Below are 23,106 nucleotides of genomic sequence, written 5' to 3'. Positions count from 1 at the left end.
CTCTCTCACCCACTGAGATGAGGTGGGGTGGAGGGGAGATTTGGAAACTAGTCATGTTGATGTCGAGTGATTGACGGGTACTGTGGCGGAAGATGAGGCGCTGTTCCTCCAGTTGTCAGATGGCTTGGATTTGGTGGTGGAGGTGGCCCAGGGCTTGCATGTCCTTGGTGGAGTGGGAGGGGGAGCTGGCCAGCTACAGGGCAATTGTAGTGCTGGGTGTGTGTATCCCAGAGATGTTCCTGAAACACTCCACAAGTTGACGTTCTATCTCCCCGATGTAGAGGAGACCACATCGAGAGCAATGGACACAAAAGATGAGGTGGGTGGGTGTCCAGGAAAATCTCTGCCGGATGTGAAAAGATTCCTTGGGGCCTTTGGAGGTGGGGTGCAGGTTTCACACCTCTTGCAGCAACAGGGGAAGGTGCTGGGTGGGTTGGTGGGGTAAAAACAAGGTCTGCAGATGCTGGAAACCAGATTCTAGAGTAGAGTGGTACTGGAAAAGCACAGCAGTTCAGGCAGCATCCGAGGAGCAGGAATATTGATGTTTTGGGCAAAAGCCCTTCATCAGGAATTCGACATTGACGTTGGTGGGGGCATGGACGTAACGAGGGAGTCACAAGGGATTGGTCTCTGCGCAAAGTAGAGTCCATGTCCGGATATTAGTCTGTTGGAAGGTGAGGACCGGAGATGTTCTATCCTTGTTGTGGACGGAGATATGGGAAGTGGAAGAGATGCGCTGGGGGGCATTGTTGATCATGTGGGAGGGGAAATTGCGGTCCTGGGCCATCTGGGATGTCCTGGAGTGAAATTGGTCCTTCTGGGAGCAGATATGGTGGAGGCAGAGGCAGATGAGTTGGACCAAAGGGTCTTCAAGAATGACTCTTCATCCTGCCCTCCCCCACTTTGCCTCTGCTGCCTCCACTGCCCCCTTGACCATCACCGCCTCCTTGCCCATTCTCCTTACCCAACTTTGCTCTGCCCAACTCTCTCACCCACACTCTCCCCACTGAACCAACACCCCCGTCGCCACTTTCCCTTAAGCTCACTACCTACCCTCATTCCTCCTCTCTCCCTAATCCTCTGATTTTGCTCCCTCATTCTTCTCCACTACATTGCCTTACCCCACTTCGTTCTCTCTGTCCCCACTCCAACCCCCAGCTACCCATTCTCTCTCCCCACCTCCCCGATCACTATCCTCCACCCTCAATCCCAGAATTCTGTAGTAGCACACCCAGAATTGCATCCAGTATTCTAGCTTAGTTTATCATTACTTATTTACTCTTGTTCTCTGTGCCCTATTCAGAAAAACTTGAAATGCTATTGGCTTTGTTAATGACTTTATCTGCCTGCCCTGAAGGAGGTTGACAAGATGGATGCTGAGAGTATGTTTATCTTGTGAAGAGATGTAGAATTAGGGGGGCACAAATTTTAAAAAAAGTTCTCCCATTTGATGGAGATGAAGAATTCTGAGTGTTGCTAATCTTTAGAATTTGCTACTTCAGCAAGTAACAGAGGCTGGGTCACTGAATATGTTAAAGACTGAATTAGACAAGCTTTTCATCTACAAGGGAGTTGAAGTTATGGGTAGCAAGCAGAATAGTGGAGTTAAGGCCACAGATCCACCATGATGTTTTTGAATGTTGGCAGATCAAGCTTTTAGGGGCTGAATGGCAGAATAAAAAATACCTGTTTAGTTTCATATAGTGAAGACAGCTCATCCGAGTTGACTAGTCTCACTAAATAGAATTCCTTAGTTTAGAATTCTTGAAGTTTTTGTTTTTGTGGTATTGAGTGAATCTACAATTTTTACAATTAAATTATAAGAATCATTTCGATTACATAAAAGTAGTGGTTAGCACTAAATAATTAACATAGTTAATTCAGCTATGTACAGTGACAAATCTACTTTGGAGTAAATGTTTAATATTGTATCCAGTTAAAAATAAATATTCAGTTATGAATCCACCAAAACATAAATTAAAGATATGCAAACAAGTAACATGTACAAGTTGTACCTTCCATCCCAGTATAAATTTGTAGTTTCTGTCTTGGTTCAGCATAAGAGGAATTGTCTTTTTGGGAGAATTCAAATTTACGTACTTTTCAAAAATAATGAAGTCTGCAATATGTCATGTATGAAGGCTAACTTTAAAGAGGACCTCTGTTGTGTGTGGATCTGGAAAAGTAATACCTTCTGTTGTCATTGTTAATTCATCTTGAAAGGGCGAATTCTTGAAGCATCAAAACAATTTAATGGTAAACAGATTTCAGAGTGCAGCATCAGAGTTAGCAGGTGCACTGTTCTTAATGCCTCCCTGTGCTTGCAGCAAAATTTATTTATGAATCTGCCTTTGGCAGAAATTCAAGTTCTGTTTTGTATTTGAAAAGAATAAACATTTTTAGAATTTGTATTTAGCATTTTTAACACTCGCTTATTAATTTTTTTTTATAATGGAGAAAGGTATTTAGAACATTTATGGGAAATGTAAATAGAATGGGTATGTTTCTGTTGTAAGTACAAGTCTGTGAATAGAAATTATAAGTTTTTCTGCAGCAGGCTTCATGTTATTTCTACTGCTTGATTCTAACACCATATATACTCGGGAGATAGCTCTGTGAATTCTGGGCATGTCCAATTTCTATTCTCATTGAATAAATTTTTAAATTCTTCATGATTTGGAGGTTCCGGTGTTGGACTGGCGTGGACACAGTTAAAAATCACACAACAGAAGGTTATAACCTGGTATGTGATTTTTAACTTTAAAATTTTTCAACAGCTTGGGTTGGGTTGATTAGAGTGTCTTAACTAGTCAACTCTGTACAGATCATTTAAAACATGTTCAGTGAACCCATTGGAACTGCTGTCACATTTTAAATTAATTTGACACTTACTTGGAGTTACATTTTGTGTGCGATAATACGAATAGAGTGGGATGCTTTTTCTGGTTTTGGTGTTGCTCCTCTGCCCATGGTCCATGACAGAGCACTTAACAAGAAGGACTGTAAAGTTGAACACACTTTCTCTATTTCTTCAGATTTCTGCCTTTATATTCTATCTTTTGGTTTATTTTTCTGGGTTTAAAATGGCACTGGAGAGTGGCAACACTGTACAATACTTTTCACTGTATTTTGTAACAAAATACATGTGACAATTAATAAATAAAATCAATCAAATCAAATCAGGACTGACCGCTAGAATTGTACCAACTTGACTAGTGCTTTCATGTATCATTTGCTGTGTGATTTTCTAGATTTGCAGTTTAATGCAACCTCATTTAACACTGACTTCATCCTTGCCTTTAATTTATCAAGGTTTTGAGCCTTGTAGTCTCCTTTTGCATCAGCCTCAATATTGAGAAGCTTGCTTTGCTCAAGTTCTTTTCCTTGAATAAAAAATGTTTCAAGACTTGCGTGTTCTTTCTTCGTTTGTATAGGCTTCTGAAACACCAGCTTAACATTCCAGGACTAGAGAATAATTGGAATCTAACCATTTCAGCCCCAGGATATCACTTCGAGTTCTCCATGGAAATGTCCTAGGCTCAACCACCTTGAACCTCTTCATCAATGGCCTTCATTTATCATAAGGTTAGAACTGGGACTGATGATTGAATACTGTTCTGTTTCATTTGCTGCTATTCAGATAATGAGGCTGCCTGTCCCCAAGCAGCAACACCTAGACAACACTCAGGCTTTCACAAATGATTGGCTGTTCTAGGCAACGACTGTCTTCAACGCAAGTGCCTGACTAGCTTCCCTTGACATTCAACGACATTACCATTGCTGAATTCTTACGATCAAAGTTCTGGAGATTACTGTAATCAGAAGCTAAACTGGATCAAGTTAAGATCATAATACTGGTGCCAAAAGAGCAGATCAAAATCTGGGCATTTGAGTAAATTACCTGACTCCCTAAAGCCAACATAGTGCAATTCCTTCATTGTCCATGGAAGAAAAGTGCTGAAGTTCCTTATTTAGTAGTTCAGTGGGAGAGACTTACATGGGCTTTGATGTAGTAGCAAGTGAAGACTGCAGATTCTGGAGATCAGAGTTGTGAGTGTGGTGCTGGAAAAGCACAGCAGGTCAGGCAGCATCCGAGGACAGGCGAATCGACGTTTTGGGCATAAGCCTGATGAAGGGCTTATTCCTGAAATGTCGATTCGCCTGCTCCTATGGGTTGTAATGTGTCAAAATGCATTTTGCCAGGTCAATTAGGGATCAGCAATAAGTGATGGTCCTATTAGCAATAAACACATTCCATTAATTAATTTGTGAAAAAGTATTGTCATCACTTCTAGTTTGCAGTCTTTGTTCCCAGCTCATATCCCATAGTCAGTATCTGTCTTGATTTCCTTTCAGTAATCCAACACTGTCACAACACACCCATTTTGCAACCCCATTTTCTCTTTTTATTGAGATCAAATCATGTTGCAATACTCTGTTTTCAGGACTGCAGAACTGAAATCCTTCTTGTCACTTAGTGTTTCCTACCGGCTATAAAGCTCAACCTTTAAAACTTAATTTTGTGCATTTTCTAATGATTTTTGATTTTCAACTTTGCTCTCTTTTAAAAATCTTGCTGCTGTGCTGCAAAATGGAACGTCACCCTTCAACTAGGTTTCTTTCTAATGAGAAAGGGAGGCTACTTGCATAGACAGATACTTTAAATGAGATGTAGTCAATTAATGAGCTGATGTGAACAAATTGTTGAGTCCTCATTTAACACTGAATTGTATTTAAATTCCTTCTGTGTAATGTTAAGGTTTATGATCATTTTATAGCTGCAGTAAATATTATTTTATCCCAGTTGTTTTTGCAATACCATCTATTCTTTAAAGTGTGTTGCTGTTAACCCTTGGGATGTAGGTTTGAAGATAATACAGTTTTGAACTACCACATAATGTTTGATTTTTTTTTGTATTTCAATATTTATGTCAGAGCCAGAGTAATAATCAAGCAATTATATCTGAGTCAATCTGTTGGTTATTTTGTTTAATCTCTGCTGTTGCTGTGGTTCTGTTCGCCGAACTGGAAGTTTTTGTTGCAAAAGTTTCATCCCCTGTCTAGGTGACATCCTCAGTGTTTAATCTGTTAGGTCTAGTTGATCCAAAGATGTTTTATTTTTCTATTTTTCAATAACTGAGCAAATTCTCGTATTGAGCACATAAATGAAAACAACAGTAGTAGACTTGCCAACATTTAAGGGCATTTAAATGGTTCTTGGATAAACATATGGACGAAAATGAAATAGTTTAGATTGATGGGCTTCAGATTGGTTTCACAGGTCAGTGCAACATAGAGGCCAAAGGGCTTGTAATGTGCTGTAATGTTCTATGTTCTAATGTTTTTGGGAGCTGGAAGTGTACAAGTTGCAACCTGCAATATGTCTGGATGTCTTTGGTGCTGGAAGTGCAGAATTTGTAACCAGCAATATGTATAGATGAATCTCAGTTAGATTAAACAATTGCAAAACTGTCAAGCTTAAATGTTTATTTGTTCATGGCATGTACGAGCAGTGTTAGAATTTATTACATTCTTAATTGTCTTGCAAATGTGGTGGTGAGATGCCTTGTGTTGCAGTTTATCTGGTGGAAATGTTTACAGTGTGGTGTTAGGGAGTGTTCCAGGACTTTGACCAAACAACAGTGAAGAAAAGGCAATATATTTATGAGCCAGGATCATATGTGATTTGGAGGGAAACTGGCAAATGTTGGTCTTCTCAGGCATTTGCTACTTTGGTGTCATGAAATTGTGTAGAGTACTTGTGAAGTGGAAGGCAAGAAGCTAGAATTTGTTTGTAAAAAGGATAGGATGTGTGTGTGGTTCCTTTAAGAGGTGATGTATTTTTCAAAGCTTGGAGATTTTAAAATAAGTCTGTAAGCTGTTGTAGACGTGCACACAATTTTAAATTGGAAATGTGTAACAATTGGCTGTGTGATTGGAAAATCTTAGGCTTGTTTTGATGTTAAAGCAAACAGCTTGAGTATTAGCCAATTAATTTTAACCAGGTCCCAGATACCAAAACCCAATTAAATTTATATCTGATGGTTTTCACTATCTTGCACCAATTTGATTTGTAAGAGAATTGTTCTATCATCATTGATATTAAGAAGGGGGCAATTACACAGGAGAGAGCACGCCCACCATCTGAGAAAAACATCTTGCTCTCACAGAAATCTCCATGCTCTTTTATTTGGAAAAAAAAAGCTCCATCTATTCATAAAGATACACAGCACTCTTAGAAAATATTCCTGACACCAAACTTCATTGGAGAGAGGTGTTCAGTAAGAAGAAATTATCTAAGTAACAAGAAATATTAGGATCAGCAGAAGAAAGGCTGGACAGACAGAGGGAAAGGCAGAGCATTCCAGAAGACACATTATGTGTGAAGTTTGAGAGACTCAGTTTTAATTTATTACTTGGATTTATATGTGGGACTTGAATTTATTGATGCAGTATATAGGCTAGTAGAATTTAGTTCCGTTAGGAAATAGTTAGTAATTAGAGGGCAATTGTGTGATTTGCTGGTAATTTTGTTAATTTGTTCACTGTTAGAGTTGAATAAATATATTATTTATTGCTTATGAAGTCAGTATCAGGGATTCTTTTTATTTAACCACTCTTTTAACAGATTATGAGGGGCAAGGTGAGCTTCTCTGAGTGTTTCAGGTTTAATTATTAGAAGAGAATCTCTACTGCTGTCATATCAGATTGGGGCTTGTGTTTGGCTTAATTATCAGAGGGATTTGACCTTTTGTCACACCAGTTCGATTAGGTGGTAGAATTTGTTGCTTTGAAAGGTGCTGTTGGATGAGTTATGAATTGTTCCAGTGTATGTTTTAGATAATAGTGTTGCCGTACTGTGTCAGGAGCAGAATCGGTTCTCACATGGCCTTGGCTGGTGTTGAGCATTTTGAGTGTTGAATGAAGGGCATTTGTCTTGGCATGAAATGTACTCCATGCAACTTGAGACTTGAAGTGGACTGGCTTTGGGTGAGTTTTCTATCATAGAATTCTGTGCCTCTAACCCACTCTTGTACCTGCAATAATTATAGGCTGTATTTGCTGACACTGAGGAGCATGTGTAGTAACCTCCAGCGTGGTGATTTTAGCTCATGAATGGTTTCTTTGGAGATCAGGCTGTGGCTGGAGTTGGGGGGTGGGTTGGGAATGGGAATGGGAGGAGGGGTCTTGGAGATCGGGAGGGAGGAGAAAGGGAGAAGCCTCTTAAATTTCCCCCCGTCCATGGCCAAGTTTTGTCTCCCCCCTCCTCTCCAAACCCCCCCTTTCCCCCCCCCCCCCAGTCTCTTATGATCTGCTATTCTCTGAGGGGTCTTTTCTGCCACTGAACCCTATTTCCGTGTTGTGGCTATTCGGTGCACATGCGGTGTACATTTTGGGCATGACACAACAATGCGTGCATGCATGGTTCCAAGTGAGCAAGCAGGCTCAGTTGTCTCTCAGTTTTGGTGTGAGCACCTACTGTCATATTTATGTGGCAGATCCAGTTGTTAATGGTGTAATGTTGAATATCAAGATGGTTGGATTCTCTCCTGTTTGGGATTGTTATTGCCTGAAACTTGAATGACATGAATGTTACTTCTTATCAGCCCAACTGCATCTTGCTGCACTTAAGCTGTTTCTGTATCTGAGGAATTGCAAATGGTGTTGAATAATGTGGAAATGATCAGTCAACAGCACACTTTTGAGTTCATGATTGAGGGCAAGTACTGTAGTTGATAAAGCAGCTGAGGATGATTTAGTTTAGAATAGTCTCCTGAGTGAGTGACTTCACTCAGACTACAGTGCACCATAACTGTAAGTCTGGAAGTTTGGGTTCAAGTCCTATCTGCTTCAGAAGTGGGCGGGCTTAACTCTGAACAAGTTGATTAGAAAATATCTATCCTGAATGAGTGAGGGCTGTTGTATTGCACTGGTGGTGTTCCTACCTCTGAACCAGGAGACCAAGATTCAAATCCTACCTACTAAAGAGGTGTGTCATAATATCTCTGAACAGATTGATTAGAAGAAAACAATGTCTTGAGTGAGTTAGGGCTCTCGTAGTACAGTGGTAATCTCTGAGCCAGAGAACCTGGATTCCGGATTCCATGTCCACCTGCTCCAGAAGTGTGATGTAATACATCTGAATAGGTTGATTAGAATAACTAGTCTGAGGGAGTTAGAGGGCTCTTGTGGCACAGTGGTCTGTCTCCACCTCTGAACTAGCAGGTCCTGAAATAGGAGGCTCAGATTCATGTCCAACCTGTTAAAGTACAGATTTGAGATGGCCCAGAGAATTCCTTGTGGACTCAGACCTGTAAAACCTCTCTCTAGGTTCATCCTGGAGATCGTACTCTTTGGAATAAAAACCTCTTACAGACAGTTTAGTTTAATTTTAATCATCCCCGTTATTCACCAATAGCATCACTGTTACAACATAACACTGATACCTATAAGCTAAACTAACTAGGTTTTAATAACCTAGGAGAGTAGGGTACCAGCTCTTCAAGTGCCCCAGCAGGCTACTCCGATATACTGATACAAAGTGACTTCCTTTATACAAAGGTTGACAAAAACCTTGCATGTTCATAATTAGATAACAGTGAAAGACAATAATTCGTAAGGAAGAAAAGTTAATTGACAGGTCTGTGTATGCTTGACTAATTATTCCTACAGGCCCTAAGTCATTCATCAAGTTGGAAAAACATACCCAGCCAAGTTAGGCTCTGCTAGCGAGATAAACTCCTCTCAGAAGGAGGTACCAGTCTGAGCTATTTGGAGAGTTCATAAGGTAACCTTGCACAGCTCACATGTCAGATACAATTGTTTTAGCAAGGAGGGCAAACTTTTGATTATCAAATGGCTTCCTGACACATTGTGCCAGAATCTCTTCAGTGTTAGGCTTCGAATAATTTCTAAGCTAGGAGCAGACTCGCTTTTCAAACACTGAATCATTCTGTACCTGAGGCTAAGATGTTGCCGTAAGGTTGCATTTAAACTGATTCATTAATCTTTGAATTAAACATGCTTTCTTCTCAGAGTTGTGGTTCAAATCCAAATAAGACATAACATCTGATTAGTTAGAATTGACAGTGGGGCAGTCTGTAGAGTGGTCTGCAAGAACAGCAAGTAAGTTAAAGCTGCATCAATATTACCTTTTACAGAGTTGGTATTTAATAACCAGTAATGGCTACTCAATATCACATATGCAATTAAATTCAATGCATAGCAGATAAGCACTACGAGTTAATTTCCTACTGGCTCCAACAGCCTTAGCACTAAAATGGTCTCTCTCCCTCTCTCTCTCTCTCTCTCGTGTCCTTTTGAACTCTCAAGTCAGGGTCTTGTAACAGCAAAGATGTTTTTCTCTCTGTCTGTCCTGCTTGCAAGGGGTAATAAGAATCCATTATAATTGACAGGATCTGACCGTTAATTACAAGGCTTTTGATAGTTCCGAGTTATGTTTCAGGGTCAGAATCAAACACTGTCTTAATTTCGCAAGGGAACGGCTGTGAATGTTATCACTTGGTGTCCTGTTCACACAGATTCACTGATGCTAAGGCAAATGTTCTTAATTGCCTCACAGCATCCTGTTATCACTTGGTGAGCACAGGTGTCCCTACCTTCTTCATCCCTTGAGTTCCCCCCCCCTTTTTCTGAGCCTCCGTGCCTATCTATTTTCTAGTGCAGTAAATGTGTTCTATAATTTAGCATTACATTTTAGTCTAAATGTTTAAAGACAAGTTTTAAGGCCATAGATTTTCTCAAACCTGCTTTGGATTGTGTGATAACCTTTCCTAATGTGATTTTAAAAATTTCAATGCTGAAGAAGTTTAGGGTTTTTGTGCAGTGATACTGTCCCTACCCCTGGGCCATGGTGGCTTTGAGTGCTGTCTGCTGTAGAGAAGTATTATAACATGTCTGAGCAGGTTGATTCAAAAACATCTTTTTGAGGGTGTCCTTAAGTAGTCTCGTAGAGGTGAGATGATTTGTCCTCAGTAACCACCATCCTATTTGTTTGTGTCAGGTATGACATCAATCACATAAGTGGATTCAACACCAAAATCAGAACAATCGTGATTATGCTGAATGTGGATAAAGCTTAAGAGGCTGTGTGTCCTACTCTATAATATCCTCCTTAATGGTACAAAATTACAATGAATAAGTACTAAACATCTAAATAGTTCCTTGTACATAGCCCTATATTGCATTAAAAGTTGCTGATGCATTTTTGCACTTCAGTCACTGGCAATGAGTTGACATGATCAGAGCCTGTTTCTCAGGATGAATTCAAATATTTAACAGCCTTTAGTATGCATCAAACTGAATGGATTTTGAATGGTGAGAAAAGATTGAATTAGGGAGGGTAATACACAAGAATGACAAAATCAAAGTTTCTTTCAAATTAAAAGTACATTAAGAACTGTTGTAGATTCGTGGATTAAGAAATGGATCATGTAGTTCCTTATCAGAAAGGAAGAATACAGAACAAAGTTTGGTGTAAAATGCATTTTTTATTTCTACACAATCAAATTTTGTAAGTGTAGCTGGAATAATATGTAATGTTCAGTTAGGCTGCTCTGGCATTAAAATATCCTAAATGTTATGGAAGAATTCTACATAAACGTTCTACACAACAGACTTGTCTTTTTGAATTTTACAAGTCGTCAATGGGAGCATGTTGAATTTTTCCTGAAATAATATGATCAATAGAATGCACACTGTATACTTGTGTGGCAGGGCGAGCATATCTCCACATATCACTTTTGATTCAAGCTGCCTTACAATTATATTACAGCTGAGACAAGACCATTAGGATATTCTGTGGAGCATGTTTAAGCTGACAGAATTCACCTGTTAAAACATTTCAATTTTCTTTCTACTAATCAAATGAATAAAATTTAATGATATCCCAGTGTAGTTGTTTCAAATTGCTGTCCAAATTATTTAAAGGGATTTTAGTAAGTTTGACTATAAATCAGTATTTATTTTATGTGCCTGGAATGTAATATTGTACATGAGATGACAGCATGATGGGTGTGTTGCTGGACTAGTAATCCAGAGCCCCAGTCAAATGATCTGAAAACATAAGAAATAGGAGTAGACCATCTGGCCCTTTGAGCCCACTCTGCCATTCTATAAGATCACGGATGATCTTTTTGTGGCCTCAGTTCCACGTAGCCGCCCTCTCCCCATAGCTCTTAATTCCTTTATCTATCTTTGCTTTAAAAACATTCAATGAGGAAGCCTCAACTACTTCACTGGGCATTAAATTCCACAGATTCACAATCCTCTGGGTGAAGAAGTTCTTTAATTCATTTCTTAATTTTGAGGCTATGCCCTCTTGTCCTGGTTTCACCTGCCAGTGGAAACAACCCCTCTACTTTTATCTATTCCCTGTTTAATTTTATATGTTTTTATAAAATCCTCCCTCATCTAAATTCAAATGAATATAATCCCAATCTACTTCATCTGTCCTAATAAGCCAACCCCTTCAACTCAGTAATTAACCTAGTGAACCTCCACTGCACTCCCTCTAGTGCCAATATATTCTTTTTCAAGTAAGGAGATCAAAACTTCATGCAGTACTCCAGTTGTGGCCTCACCAGCATCTTGTATGGCTGCAACATAACCTCCCTGTTTTTAAACTCAATCCTTTTAGCAATGAAGAACAAAATTCCATTTACCTTCTTAATTACCTGTTGCACCTACAGACCAATCTTCTGTGATTCATGCACACGGACACCTGGGTCCCTCTGCACAGTAGCATGCTGCAATTTTTTACCATTCAAGTAATAGTCCTTTTTACTGTTATTCCTATTAAAATGGATGACTTCACATTTATTAACGTTGTATTCTGCCAGACCTTTGCTCACTCACTTAAACTATCTATGTCCCTCTGCAAATTTTCACAGTCCTCTGCATACTTTGCGCCACCACTCCTCTTAATGTCATCAGCTAACTTTGACGCACTACACGTGGTCCCCCGCTCCAAATCATCCATGTAAGTTGTGAATAATTGTGGTCCCAATACTGATCCCTGAGGCACACCACTAGTTACTGATTGCCAACAAGAAAGGCACTTGTTTATTCCCACTGTTTGCTTCCTCTATTCATGCAAATACACTACCTGTAATGCCATGCATCTTATCTTCAGCAGCAGCCTTTTGTGCAGCTCCTTGTTAAATGCCTTTTGGAAATCTAGATACACCACATCTACTGGGTCCCCGTTTCCACTATAATGTCTTTATAGAATTTCACCTGCCTTTCATGAAACCATGCTGCGTTTGCCCAACGGGACAATTTTTATCTAGATGTCTTGCTAATTCTTCCTTGATTATAGATTCAAGCATCTTCCCCACCACAAAGGTTAAGCCAACCATCTATAATTCCACATTCTCTATTTAAACATTTGCTGTTTTCCAAACTGTTGGGACTACCTCAGAGTCCAGTGAATTTTGGAAAATTACCGCAAGTGCATTTGCTATTCCTCCTGCCATCTCATTTAGTACCCTGGGATGTATTGCATCAAGGCTAGGAGACTTAGAGTCATAGTCATAGAGATGTACAGCATGGAAACAGACCCTTCGGTCCCACCTGCTCCATGAGCTTGCTCAGTACTACCAGTTTCATGATAATGGTTGTTTCCAGGTCCTCAGCTACCTTTACCTCTTTATCAATTACTGGCAGGTTATTCACAGCCATCCACCTTGAAGGCCGACATAAAATGCGTGTTCAATGCCTCGGCCATTTCCTCTTATCCCATTACTAAATTCCCCTTCTCATCCTACCTCTCTTTTGTTTTATATATTTATAGAAGCACTTGCTTACCTGTCTTTATATTCTGAGCTAGTTTACTCTCATAATCTAACTTTCTTTATAGCTTTTGCTGTTGGCCTTTAAAGTTTTCCCAACTTTCTAGTTTCCCACTTGTCTTTGCCATTTTGTATACCTTCGCTTTAATTTGGTAGCCTGTCTTATTTCCTTGGACACTCATTTCAGATTACCCCTTTCGTACAGTCATTCCTTTTCACTAATATATACTTTTGCTAAGTATTTGGAAGAATTGCTTTGAAAATCTTCCACTGTTGGTCAGTTGTCCCACCATAAAGTCTTTGCTTCGAGTCTGACTTAGCCAACTCCTCCATCATCCTATTGTAGTCTCCTTTGTTTAAGCTCAGGGCCCTAGTATTGGATTTTATCTTTGCTCCTTCCATCTGTATTCTAAATTCAGCCATACTGTCATTGCGCTTTCCAAGAGGATCCAAAACTATGGGATCATTAATTATTCCTGTCTCATTACACAGGACCAGATCTCTGATAGCTTGTTCCCTTGTCAGTTCCATGACGTACTGTTCAAGGAAACTATCATGAATACATTCAGTGAACTTATCCTCAAGGCTATCCTGTCTGACATGCAAATTAAAATCCCCCATGATAATTGCGGTACTATTTTTACAGGGATAAGTTATTTCTTTGTTTATTGCCCACACCAGTGCGATATTATTATTTGGTGGCCAATAGACTGTGCCTGTCATTGATTTTTTCTTCTTAGAATTTCTCATATCCATGCAAGTGGATTCAACATGGATTCAAATCCCACCAGTGCAACTGGTGGAATTTAAATTTACAAGTCTGGATTATAAAGCTTATCTTTGCGACTATGACAAACGTCATGAATTGTCGTATAAACAAACTTGGTTTATTAATGCCCTTGGGAAAGAAATTTGCCATCTTTACCTGTTCTGGCTTGTATGACTCCAGATCCACAGCAATATGCTTTATTCCTAAGTGCTGTCTGATGTAGTTGAGTAAGCCAGTTTGTTCAAAGACAAATGGGGTTGGGTATCAAGTATTGGCCTTAGCTGAAATGCCCATGTTCCATTAAAGAAATTCTTAAAAAATTAATACTGAAAGATATAAGCTTAAATTAATACTGAAAGACGTAAGTTTTGAGTATTTTGATAAACTTCTGACGTTGCAAGGAATGACAGTTTTAAAAAAAAAATTAAAGGTTCTTTATCTGAATGTGTGGAAACATTCACAATAAGTTAGACAATACAGCAAGAGATTGTGGATTAGATTTTAAACATTTTAGAGACATGAACACATGTTTATGTTGGGAAATTAATATTTCAGGGTGCTTTATTTCAAGAAAGTAGATAAAATGGCAAAGGAGGAAAAGGAGGCTGACAATAAGAGATGACATCATGAGGTTAGTGAGGATGAATCTTGCCTAAGAAGGTTATGTAGTAGAGTTAGGGAAAATGCTGGTGGGAATAGTTTATAGACTAGCCCTATGTAACAAAGGCAGTGTAAAACTTGTGGGAAACTTGAATGTTTTATAAACTTGACCAATCAAACTGGAAAGGATGGTCCAGAAGATGGGTGTGTGACAGTCTCCTGAAACAATTCATTTAATGATCTGAAGCTGAGAGATTGAAGTGACCTTTAATTTTAATGTTTTTATTTACTGCGTAAACTCATTTCGTACTGATCTGTTCAGCCAACAAACTGATATGGGTTAGTTTTCATTTCAGTCGTTAATTTGAAAGACCATGCAATAATATGCCATGTGTGGGATTCATGGTGTGGGGCAATTTTATTATGGGGGATAGAGAACAACTGGTAAACAGAATTGAGATAAATGAAACATAAGTGAGCCATTCAGTTAATCTAGCCTGCCCCACCATTCAATAAAATCATGGCTGATGGGACATTTTGCGTTTTACTCACCCCATCCCCATAACCCAGTACACCTCTATTAATCGATTTCATACTCAAAGACTGTAGACTCCTGTACCACAGAAGGCTGTGAAAACAAAAGTGCCTTCTGAGTAAAATAATTTTTTCTCCTCTTGGACCTAGGTAGCATCTGTTTTATTTTGAAATTGCTCCCCCCATCCCAGTTTTAGGTTGTGCAACGAGGAGAAACATCTCACTTGCGTCTACCCCATCTATCCCTTTAAGTAGGTTTTAATGAGATCAGACCTCATTCTTCAAACTTCTAGAGCATATAGGTCCTGTTTGTCTAATCTCTTTTCAGAGGAGAGAGACCATAAGACCACAAACTATAAGAGCAGAATTAGGCCATTTGGTCCCCCTAGTCTGCTTCACCATTTGATCATGGCTCATATGTATCTCAACACTAATCTCCTGCCTTCTCCCTGTAACCCTTGATTCCTTTACTAATCGTGACCCTATTTATCTATACCAATCATGAACCTATCCTTAATGCGCTAGATGAATTGGCTCCACACCCTTCTGCATCCATTCCAAGTACAGAGCTGGTGAACCATCAGTACTCTCTATGGCAATCCTGAGATAAGGAGATGGAGACTGCACACACTATTCCAGGTATGGTCTCATCAAGCGTTTACTCAATTGAAGCTAGACTTCACTCCTCCCATACTCTAATCCTCTTGGACTTAAAAGCTAGCATTCCATTAGTCTTCCTCATATCTTTCTGCACCTGCTTATTAGCCTTCGGTGATTTATCGACAAGGATACCTGGGTCCCTTTGCACATCTGCAGTTTTCAACCTTTTACCATTAAATAAGTATTGTGCACATCTGTTTATTCTAACAAAGTGGATAACCACCTATTTTTACACATCATATTTCATCTGCCATATTCTTTTCACTAACCCTTTCCAAATCCTGCTACAACCACTTTACGTTTTCCACACGCCATGTGTTCCCACTTAGCTTTGTATCATCTGCAAATTTAGAAATAATACATTTGATCCTACCTCAATCATTTATATATTTTGAACATCTGAAACCCAAGCACAGATCCTTGCAGTGCTCCACTCGTCACAGTCTATCAACATCAGAATAACATTTATTCCTGCTGTGTTTTCTGTTAGCCAATCATTGATTCATGCCAGTACATAACCCATGTGCTCTAATCTTTCTAAACTGTCTCCTGTAAGCGGCTTTATCAAAGTCTTAATATCCAAGTATACTATATTCATCATTTCTCCTTTATCCATTTTGTTAGTGACAACTTCAAAAAATTCGGAAGTTTGTTAAACATGATTTCCCATTAGTAAACCCATGCTGACTATGCCCAATCAGATCATTGCCAACCAAATATCTGCTTATCCCATTCTTTATAATAGTTTGTAGCATTTATCCTACGACTGATTTAGGGCTGATAGGCTTGTAGTTTGTCATTTTCTAACTTACTTCCTTAAATAGTGGGGGATGACTTTTGCTATTTTCCAATTTATAGGAATCATTTTGAAGTCTAGAATTTTGGATGACAATCACCATTGCATCAAATATCTCTAACTACATCCTTCAGTGCTCTGGGATGAAGACTATCAGAATTTTGTGAATTTATTAGCTTTCAGCCCATTAATTTCTCAAGTACATCATCTCACGAATCCTAGTTTCCAAGAATTCCTCGCTCTCCTTAACCACTTGGATATCTACTTCCAGGAGAGTTCTTGCATCTTCCTCTGTGAAAACTGATGCAAACTAATCATTTAGCTTGTCTGCCATTTCTCTGTTCCCCATTGTAAATATTCCTGACTCAGCCTCTAATGGACCCACACTTGTTTTGCCAGATGTTGCCTTTTCACATGCCTATCAAAGCCTTTGGAGTACCTTGCTAAATTGCATTCATTTTTCGTTCCCCCATCCTTTTCAGTTTCTCAGCTGCTTCTTTGTTGTATTCTACAAACCTCCCAGTCCTCTCCAATTGTTGCTGTTTCTGGCAACTGTACAGGCCTTTTCTTTTAATATTATGCAAAAACCAGGAACTTACTTTGTTAGCCATAGTTGATTGACCGCTTTTGAATTTTCACATCTTGAAGGAGTGTATAGTTGCTGTATACCAGTGGCATGGAACTTCCTAGATAGACAATCATACTTATTACCAGTGATTGCTGACAGCAACAATAGTTGCTGTATGTCATTACAATAGCACTTCAAAGACTATCCGTTGCTTATGTGCAGTTCTTTAAAATATATTTTCCAATTTACCTCAGCTATTTTGTACCTCGTGCCTTCATAATTTCTCTTATTCAAACTTAACATCCTTGCTTCAAAATGGGACTACCTTACCTTCTGGTCACTAAAGATTCTTTTATAACAAGTTTCCCAATTAGCCTTTTTTCATTACATATGACGAAATCTGAAATAACACGTCCTTGAGTTGCTCCTCAAATGTACTCTTATGGAAAACCACCTCTAACACACTCCATAATTTCTTCCCTCGCAACTTTAATGCTCAATTGGTTTACCTGGTTTGTACAAAAATTGAAGTCACTGATGATAATTGTGTTACCCATGCCACATTCTCCCTTCATATAACTAATACCATGCTCTACACTACCAAACCTGTTTGGTGGAGAAGTGAGGACTGCAGATGCTGAAGATCAGAGTCGAGAGTGTGTTGTTGGAAAAGCACAGCACGTCAGGCAGCATCTGAGGAGCAGAAGAATCGACATTTCAGGCATAAGCCCTTCATCAGGAAATCACCTCCCCAATGCTAGTTTCCTAGAACTCCTCATTCTGTTTGTTCCTTTTAAATAATTCCAGCCAAGGTCTGCTGCCCGTTGGTGTTTCTTAGCTCCACCCAAACAAATTTCATATTGTTCTTCCAATCTAAGATCCTCCCTTACTAATGTAATGACCCCAACCCTGTTATCAGCGCATTTCCTCCTTTTCCTCACTGTCTATCTTCCTAAATGCTGAATATTCAGTTCCTAGCCATTATCACCATGCAGCCATTTTGATGTAATGGTAATTAGATCGTACTATTGTATTTTCATTTGTGCTTGTAGTTTATTTTCCTTGTGGTTGCTGCATGCATTCAGGTAAAGTGCCTTTAACTATGTCTTTCTGATATCTTTTTGACTTTCTGTTGCTAATTTTATTTCCTTCCAATTTGGGTTACTCCTGAGCTTCCCTTCAGGCTGACAAGCCAGTTTAAGCTCACTCTAACAGCACTAGCAAATATCCCACTGAGGATATCCATCCCAGTCCCATTAAGATGTAACCTATCCAGTTTTTATAGGTCCTACCTGATAATAAGTAGGTAGGAAAGCAAGTTGTGAGAATGTTAGAGTTTGTTAAAGGGTGTAGATAGGTTCAGTGAATGGCAAAGATTGGCAGACAGCACAAAATATGGCAAGAGGAGAGGAAAACAAATGAAATGCAGAATGTTATTTACAATCCCTACAATGTGGAAATAGGCTCTTCAGCCCAACAAGTCTACACTGACCCTCCAAGGAGTATCTCATCCAAACCCATTCCCCTACATTTTACCCCCCCCTGACTAATGCACCTAATCTACACATCCATGAATACTACAGGCAATTTAGCATAGCCAATTCACCTAACCTGCACATCTTTCTCGATTGTGGGAGGAAACTGGAGCACCCAGAGGAAACCCATGCAGACACGGGGCGAATGTACAAACTCCACACAGATAGTCGCCCGAGTCTGGAATTGAACCCGGATCCTTGGTTCTGTGAAGCAGCAGTGCTAACCACTGAGCCACAATGCCCATTTAATGGCGAAAGACTGCAGAATACTTCATGCATGAATCACAAAATGTTAGCTTACAGATACTTTGAATGCAAATTGTGTTGTTTTTTTTATTGCAAGATCAGTGAAGTATAAAAGTATGTAAAATATGCTACAACTACAGGCCATTAGTGAGATCACATCAAGGGTGCTGTGTATGGTTTGGTCTGTTTGAGGGGGAATATAATTGCATTGGAAGGAGTTCAGAGTAGGTTCGCTAGGCTGACTCCTGGGATGAAGAGAATCTGAGGAAAGGTTGAGGCTATGCTCACTGGAGTTGAGAAGAATGAGAGGTGATCTGAGTGAAACACAAAATTCTGAAGAGGTTTGTGCTGACTAAATGCTTTCAATCATAGGAGAATCTAGAACGGGGACCATGTTTAAAAATAAATGAGGTTTTACACTACTTTACCATAGAGCACTGGAGCTGGGCCACTGGAATGTATTCAGTGCTGACTGGGTGTATTTTTGATGATCAAGAAAGTTGAGGGTTACCGAGAGGCAGGCAGAAAAATGGAGTGAAACCCACACTTGGACCTACTAGCATCTTTATTGGTAGAACAGTCTTCTCTTGTTCTTATTTCGTATGCTTTTATTTATTGTCGGTAATGTGAAAAGGGCATTGTAACATGTGCTGCACAGTCAAGCATATATAATTTGAAATTGTACAGCTTGTTTTCAACTCCAAAACTGATTTTGTTAAGTGGTATTATAGGGATTTTGATGGCTATTTTGGGCATGATGCAGGCACCTTAGAAAGCTAAAAGGGTCAATCCTTGCATTTTGTAATTCTAGACATACAAATAACATATCAGCATTCTGAAGATGAGTTACTGCACTCAGTGTTAACTCTGCTTGCTTTCCACAGATGCTATCAGACCTGCTGAGTTTCTTCAGCAATTCAGTTTTATTTGATTTCCACCATGCCCATTTCTTTTGTTTATTTTAGAAATAATGTATCTTGATATATCTGATGTTCTCAAGACCTACACTGGAACAAAATTATGGCAGCTGGTGGAATTTAAATTGAATTAATAATTTTAGAAATTGAAAGTCAGTTTTCAAGATCAGTAGTTACTATCATCAATGGTTGTAAAACTCATCTGTCCTTTTCGGGAAGGAAATCTGCTATCCTTACTAATCTGGCCTACATGTAATTCCAGGTCCATAGTAAAATGGTTGACTACTTAACTGCCATAAGCTAGTAGACCACTTGACTCAATATGTGGTTGGGCATTGGCAACAAATACTAACCTTACCGGTGATGCATGTTATAAAAGAATAAAGGAAAATAAACTGCAGACAAAAGTACCGATTGCTCAGTAGTTAGGGAAAGGTTAAGAACCTGAAAACAATTTATGGTATATTCTTCACCATGTTGCAGAGGAAAAGACTGTAATGTCAAAATTGGGACTTATTTGTAAAATCAATGAAAATCAGCAATTTATTGTTTCTAATAGATGGGTCTGCAGATGAATGACACCTTGATAAATTATCCCACTTGACTCGATTGTTTACCTTCATTGGTTACAATTGCTATAATTGGTTTTATCAGTGAAATTTAGTATCCCTAAGATGAGTGCTTGGTTTAGGAGAAAGATCTCAGGTTATTTAAAGCAGTTATCAGAATTTATGAAACTCCTCTCAAGACCTACTGTATGGAGTGAAAGCTGATCAGTTTATCAAGATTTGTTCATTACAATCTTAATTAAGTTGCAATTTGTATCACAATATTGGTTAAATAGCTTAAGCCTATGAGCACAGAAAGGAATATATAGTCTAGCCACATAAAAAGAGCATTGTTGGACACTGAATGTAATTCTGATTTGGAAGGAAAGCTCAACTAATACTCTAATAGACATGGTTATAGGCTCTGATTGATTAGATTAGATTAGATTACTTCCAGTATGGAAACAGGCCCTTCGGCCCAACAAGTCCACACCGACCCTCCGAAGAGCAACTTATCCAGACCCATTCCCCTACATTTACCCCTTCACCTGACACTTTGGGCAATTTAGCATGGCCAATTCATCTAACCTGCACATCTTTGGACTGTGGGAGGAAACCGGAGCACCCCCACACAGACACGGGGAGAATGTGCAAACACCACACAGACCGTTGCCTAAGGTGGGAATTGAACCCAGGTCTCTGGCGCTATGAGGCAGCAGTGTTAACCATTGTGCCACCGTGCTGCCATAGATGTAGCAGGTGATTAGCTCACATTACTTTATTATCCTCAGTATTAAAACTAATCATAGTTTTGTATTAAAGACTGAGTTTAATAAGGTTGTATTCATGCATTTCCTTGTCTGACTTAGCATTAACCCTGGCAAATATGATTTAACTATACCACTCCTATACTTCTGAAACTGATTTGAACTGATTTAAAACACTTAAAAGGCAAACCAACCTGGGTGTCATATAAAATTATGTCGATATAATTGGTAATGCCATCATCTATGTTTGTATGTAAGGGATGTTGTTCAAGGTGGAAGTGCTGCAGAGCAATTAGCTGGATATTTTGTGACAGAATGTGTGTTATGTTGAAGATCTCTTGTACAGTCAGTTCTGCTGTAACACGATCGGTGAATAGGGGAACGCTGCTTCTAAAACGTGGAATGTATAATTTGTGTTGGCTATAACGCGATATATCGCCAGAATTTTGTTATTTTTATAGCACATTTTTTATATGTCATAGGGTCGCACAGAAACACAACTAGTATTATAGAAGAACTGGCTGTATATGGTGCAGGATTTATCAATGAAATATCTTATTTTTTGTTTTAATATCAGGGGTAAAGTTAAGAGCCAATTCTACTATCAATATGACAACAAATTGGTCCTTTTTGGTCTTTTTTGGTAAGTACTCATGAAAACAAGATTTTACTGCCTTGCATGAACCACTTCAATATGATGTTTCTTAATTTGGACAATTGAAAGAACGCTGTCTCATTTTTAATGTAATGCACTGTTCATTAAAAGTGAATTTTAAAGCTGGGAAATAAGGAGACTAGTGAGTTTTGAGAAGATTTGTAGCTCAGGTTGAGGTTCTGCATGTAGGTTTGTTTGCTGAGCTGGAAGGTTCATTTTCAGATGTTTCGTCACCATAACAGGTAACCTCATCTGTGAGCGTCCGGATGAAGCACTGGTGGTATGGCCTGCTTTTTATTTGTGTTTAGGTTTCTTTGCATTGGTGATGTCATTTCCTGTTCTTTCTCTCAGGGGATGGTAAATAGGATCCAAGTCAATGTGTTTGTTGATTGAGTTCCGGTTGGAATGCCATGCTTCTAGGAATTCTCGCATGTGTTTCTGTTTGGCTTGTCCTAGGATGAATGTGTTGTCCCAGTCGAAGTGGTGTCCTTCCTCATCTGTATGTAAAGATACTAGTCAGAGTGGGTCATGTCTTTTTGTGGCTAGTTGATATTCATGTATCCAGGTGGCTAGTTTTCTGCCTATTTGTCCAATGTAATGTTTGTTACAGTTCTTGCAAGGTGTTTTGTAAATGATATAGTTTTGTTTGTTGTCTATATAGGGTCTTTTAAGTTCATTAGCTGCTGCTTTAGTGTATTGGTGGATTTGTGGGCTACCATGATGCCAAGGGATCTGAATAATCTGGCAGTCATTTCCAAGATGTTTTTGATGTAGGGGAGAGTGGCTAGGATTGCTGGACGTGTTTTGTCTGCTTGTTGCTGAGAAATTGGCGGACTGTGTTCAATAAAGGAGACTGTCAAAGATGGGCATCGTGTTTTAAGCTCAAGAATGTCCAGACGTTTAGTGTAGAAAAACATGCCAATATGCTTAGAAATCTTCCATTTGTTGTAGATAATGTCGTCCTTGGGTGCAATAGCGCAGGTGATTCCTAGTAATACTCTGTTTAGGTCCAGAAGTAGTTCCACACTAGCCATTAAGTAGTTATGCAGTAATGAGAGCTCTTGTGGTGTAATGGTACTGACCTTAACCTATGAGCCAGAAACTGAGTTCAAATCCCACATGTTCCAGAGATGTATCATAATATCTCTGAACAGATTGATAATTTACAGTAAGTATTAAGGCTGTTATGGTGCAGTGTTAGACCCATGTTTAAGTCCCATCTGCACCAGAGATGTGTAATAATGTCTTTAAGCAGGTTGATTATAAAAACAGTCTGTATTTATTCAGGAGTGTAACACTAAACTAGAGCAAAAGAGTGCCCTTTATTACCCGTACTATATGTTATTGAGTGCAGATAACTACATCTTTCGCAAGGTGGATTTAAGCACTTAATGGAATCAGATCAGAGTAAATCCATTTAGTGAAACTTTTTTTGCAGTTAGCTAGTCCATGAACAGTGTTAAAATTGACCGTGAATTTTGCTTGACTCAGCTGATATGGAACCATGCCTGAGGAAAATACATTTACCACCTTATTCATATTGGTGGGGTCGTTCAACTATTCTCGGTTGGTTTACTGATGAGATGAATTCTGGGTTAAATATGATTCTCCCTTTTTTAGGGCTGAGTTTTTTTTTACCAAATGGAATCGATTTATTAATTGAGTATCTCTGTGCCTTTCCTGGAGATTTCCCTTTGAC

The 23,106-nt window shown here is 39.1% G+C and overlaps 1 protein-coding gene across 3 annotated transcripts in view; it reads left to right on the top strand.

Annotated features, from left to right (window-relative positions):
- Positions 1–3,434: 3,434 nt before the first annotated feature.
- Positions 3,435–23,106, top strand: part of fam20b (FAM20B glycosaminoglycan xylosylkinase) — a 155,610-nt gene continuing 135,938 nt past the window's right edge. For all 3 annotated transcript variants that reach the window (XM_043699967.1, XM_043699969.1, XM_043699968.1), the window contains exons 1-2: positions 3,435–3,585; positions 21,330–21,395. The gene's annotated coding sequence lies outside the window, so the exon portion shown is untranslated. The remainder of the gene's footprint in view (positions 3,586–21,329; positions 21,396–23,106) is intronic.

The sequence above is a fragment of the Chiloscyllium plagiosum genome, chromosome 11 (assembly GCF_004010195.1).
Source record: "Chiloscyllium plagiosum isolate BGI_BamShark_2017 chromosome 11, ASM401019v2, whole genome shotgun sequence".
Lineage (NCBI taxonomy): Eukaryota > Metazoa > Chordata > Chondrichthyes > Orectolobiformes > Hemiscylliidae > Chiloscyllium > Chiloscyllium plagiosum.
This window is presented reverse-complemented; position numbering and strand designations above follow the sequence as displayed.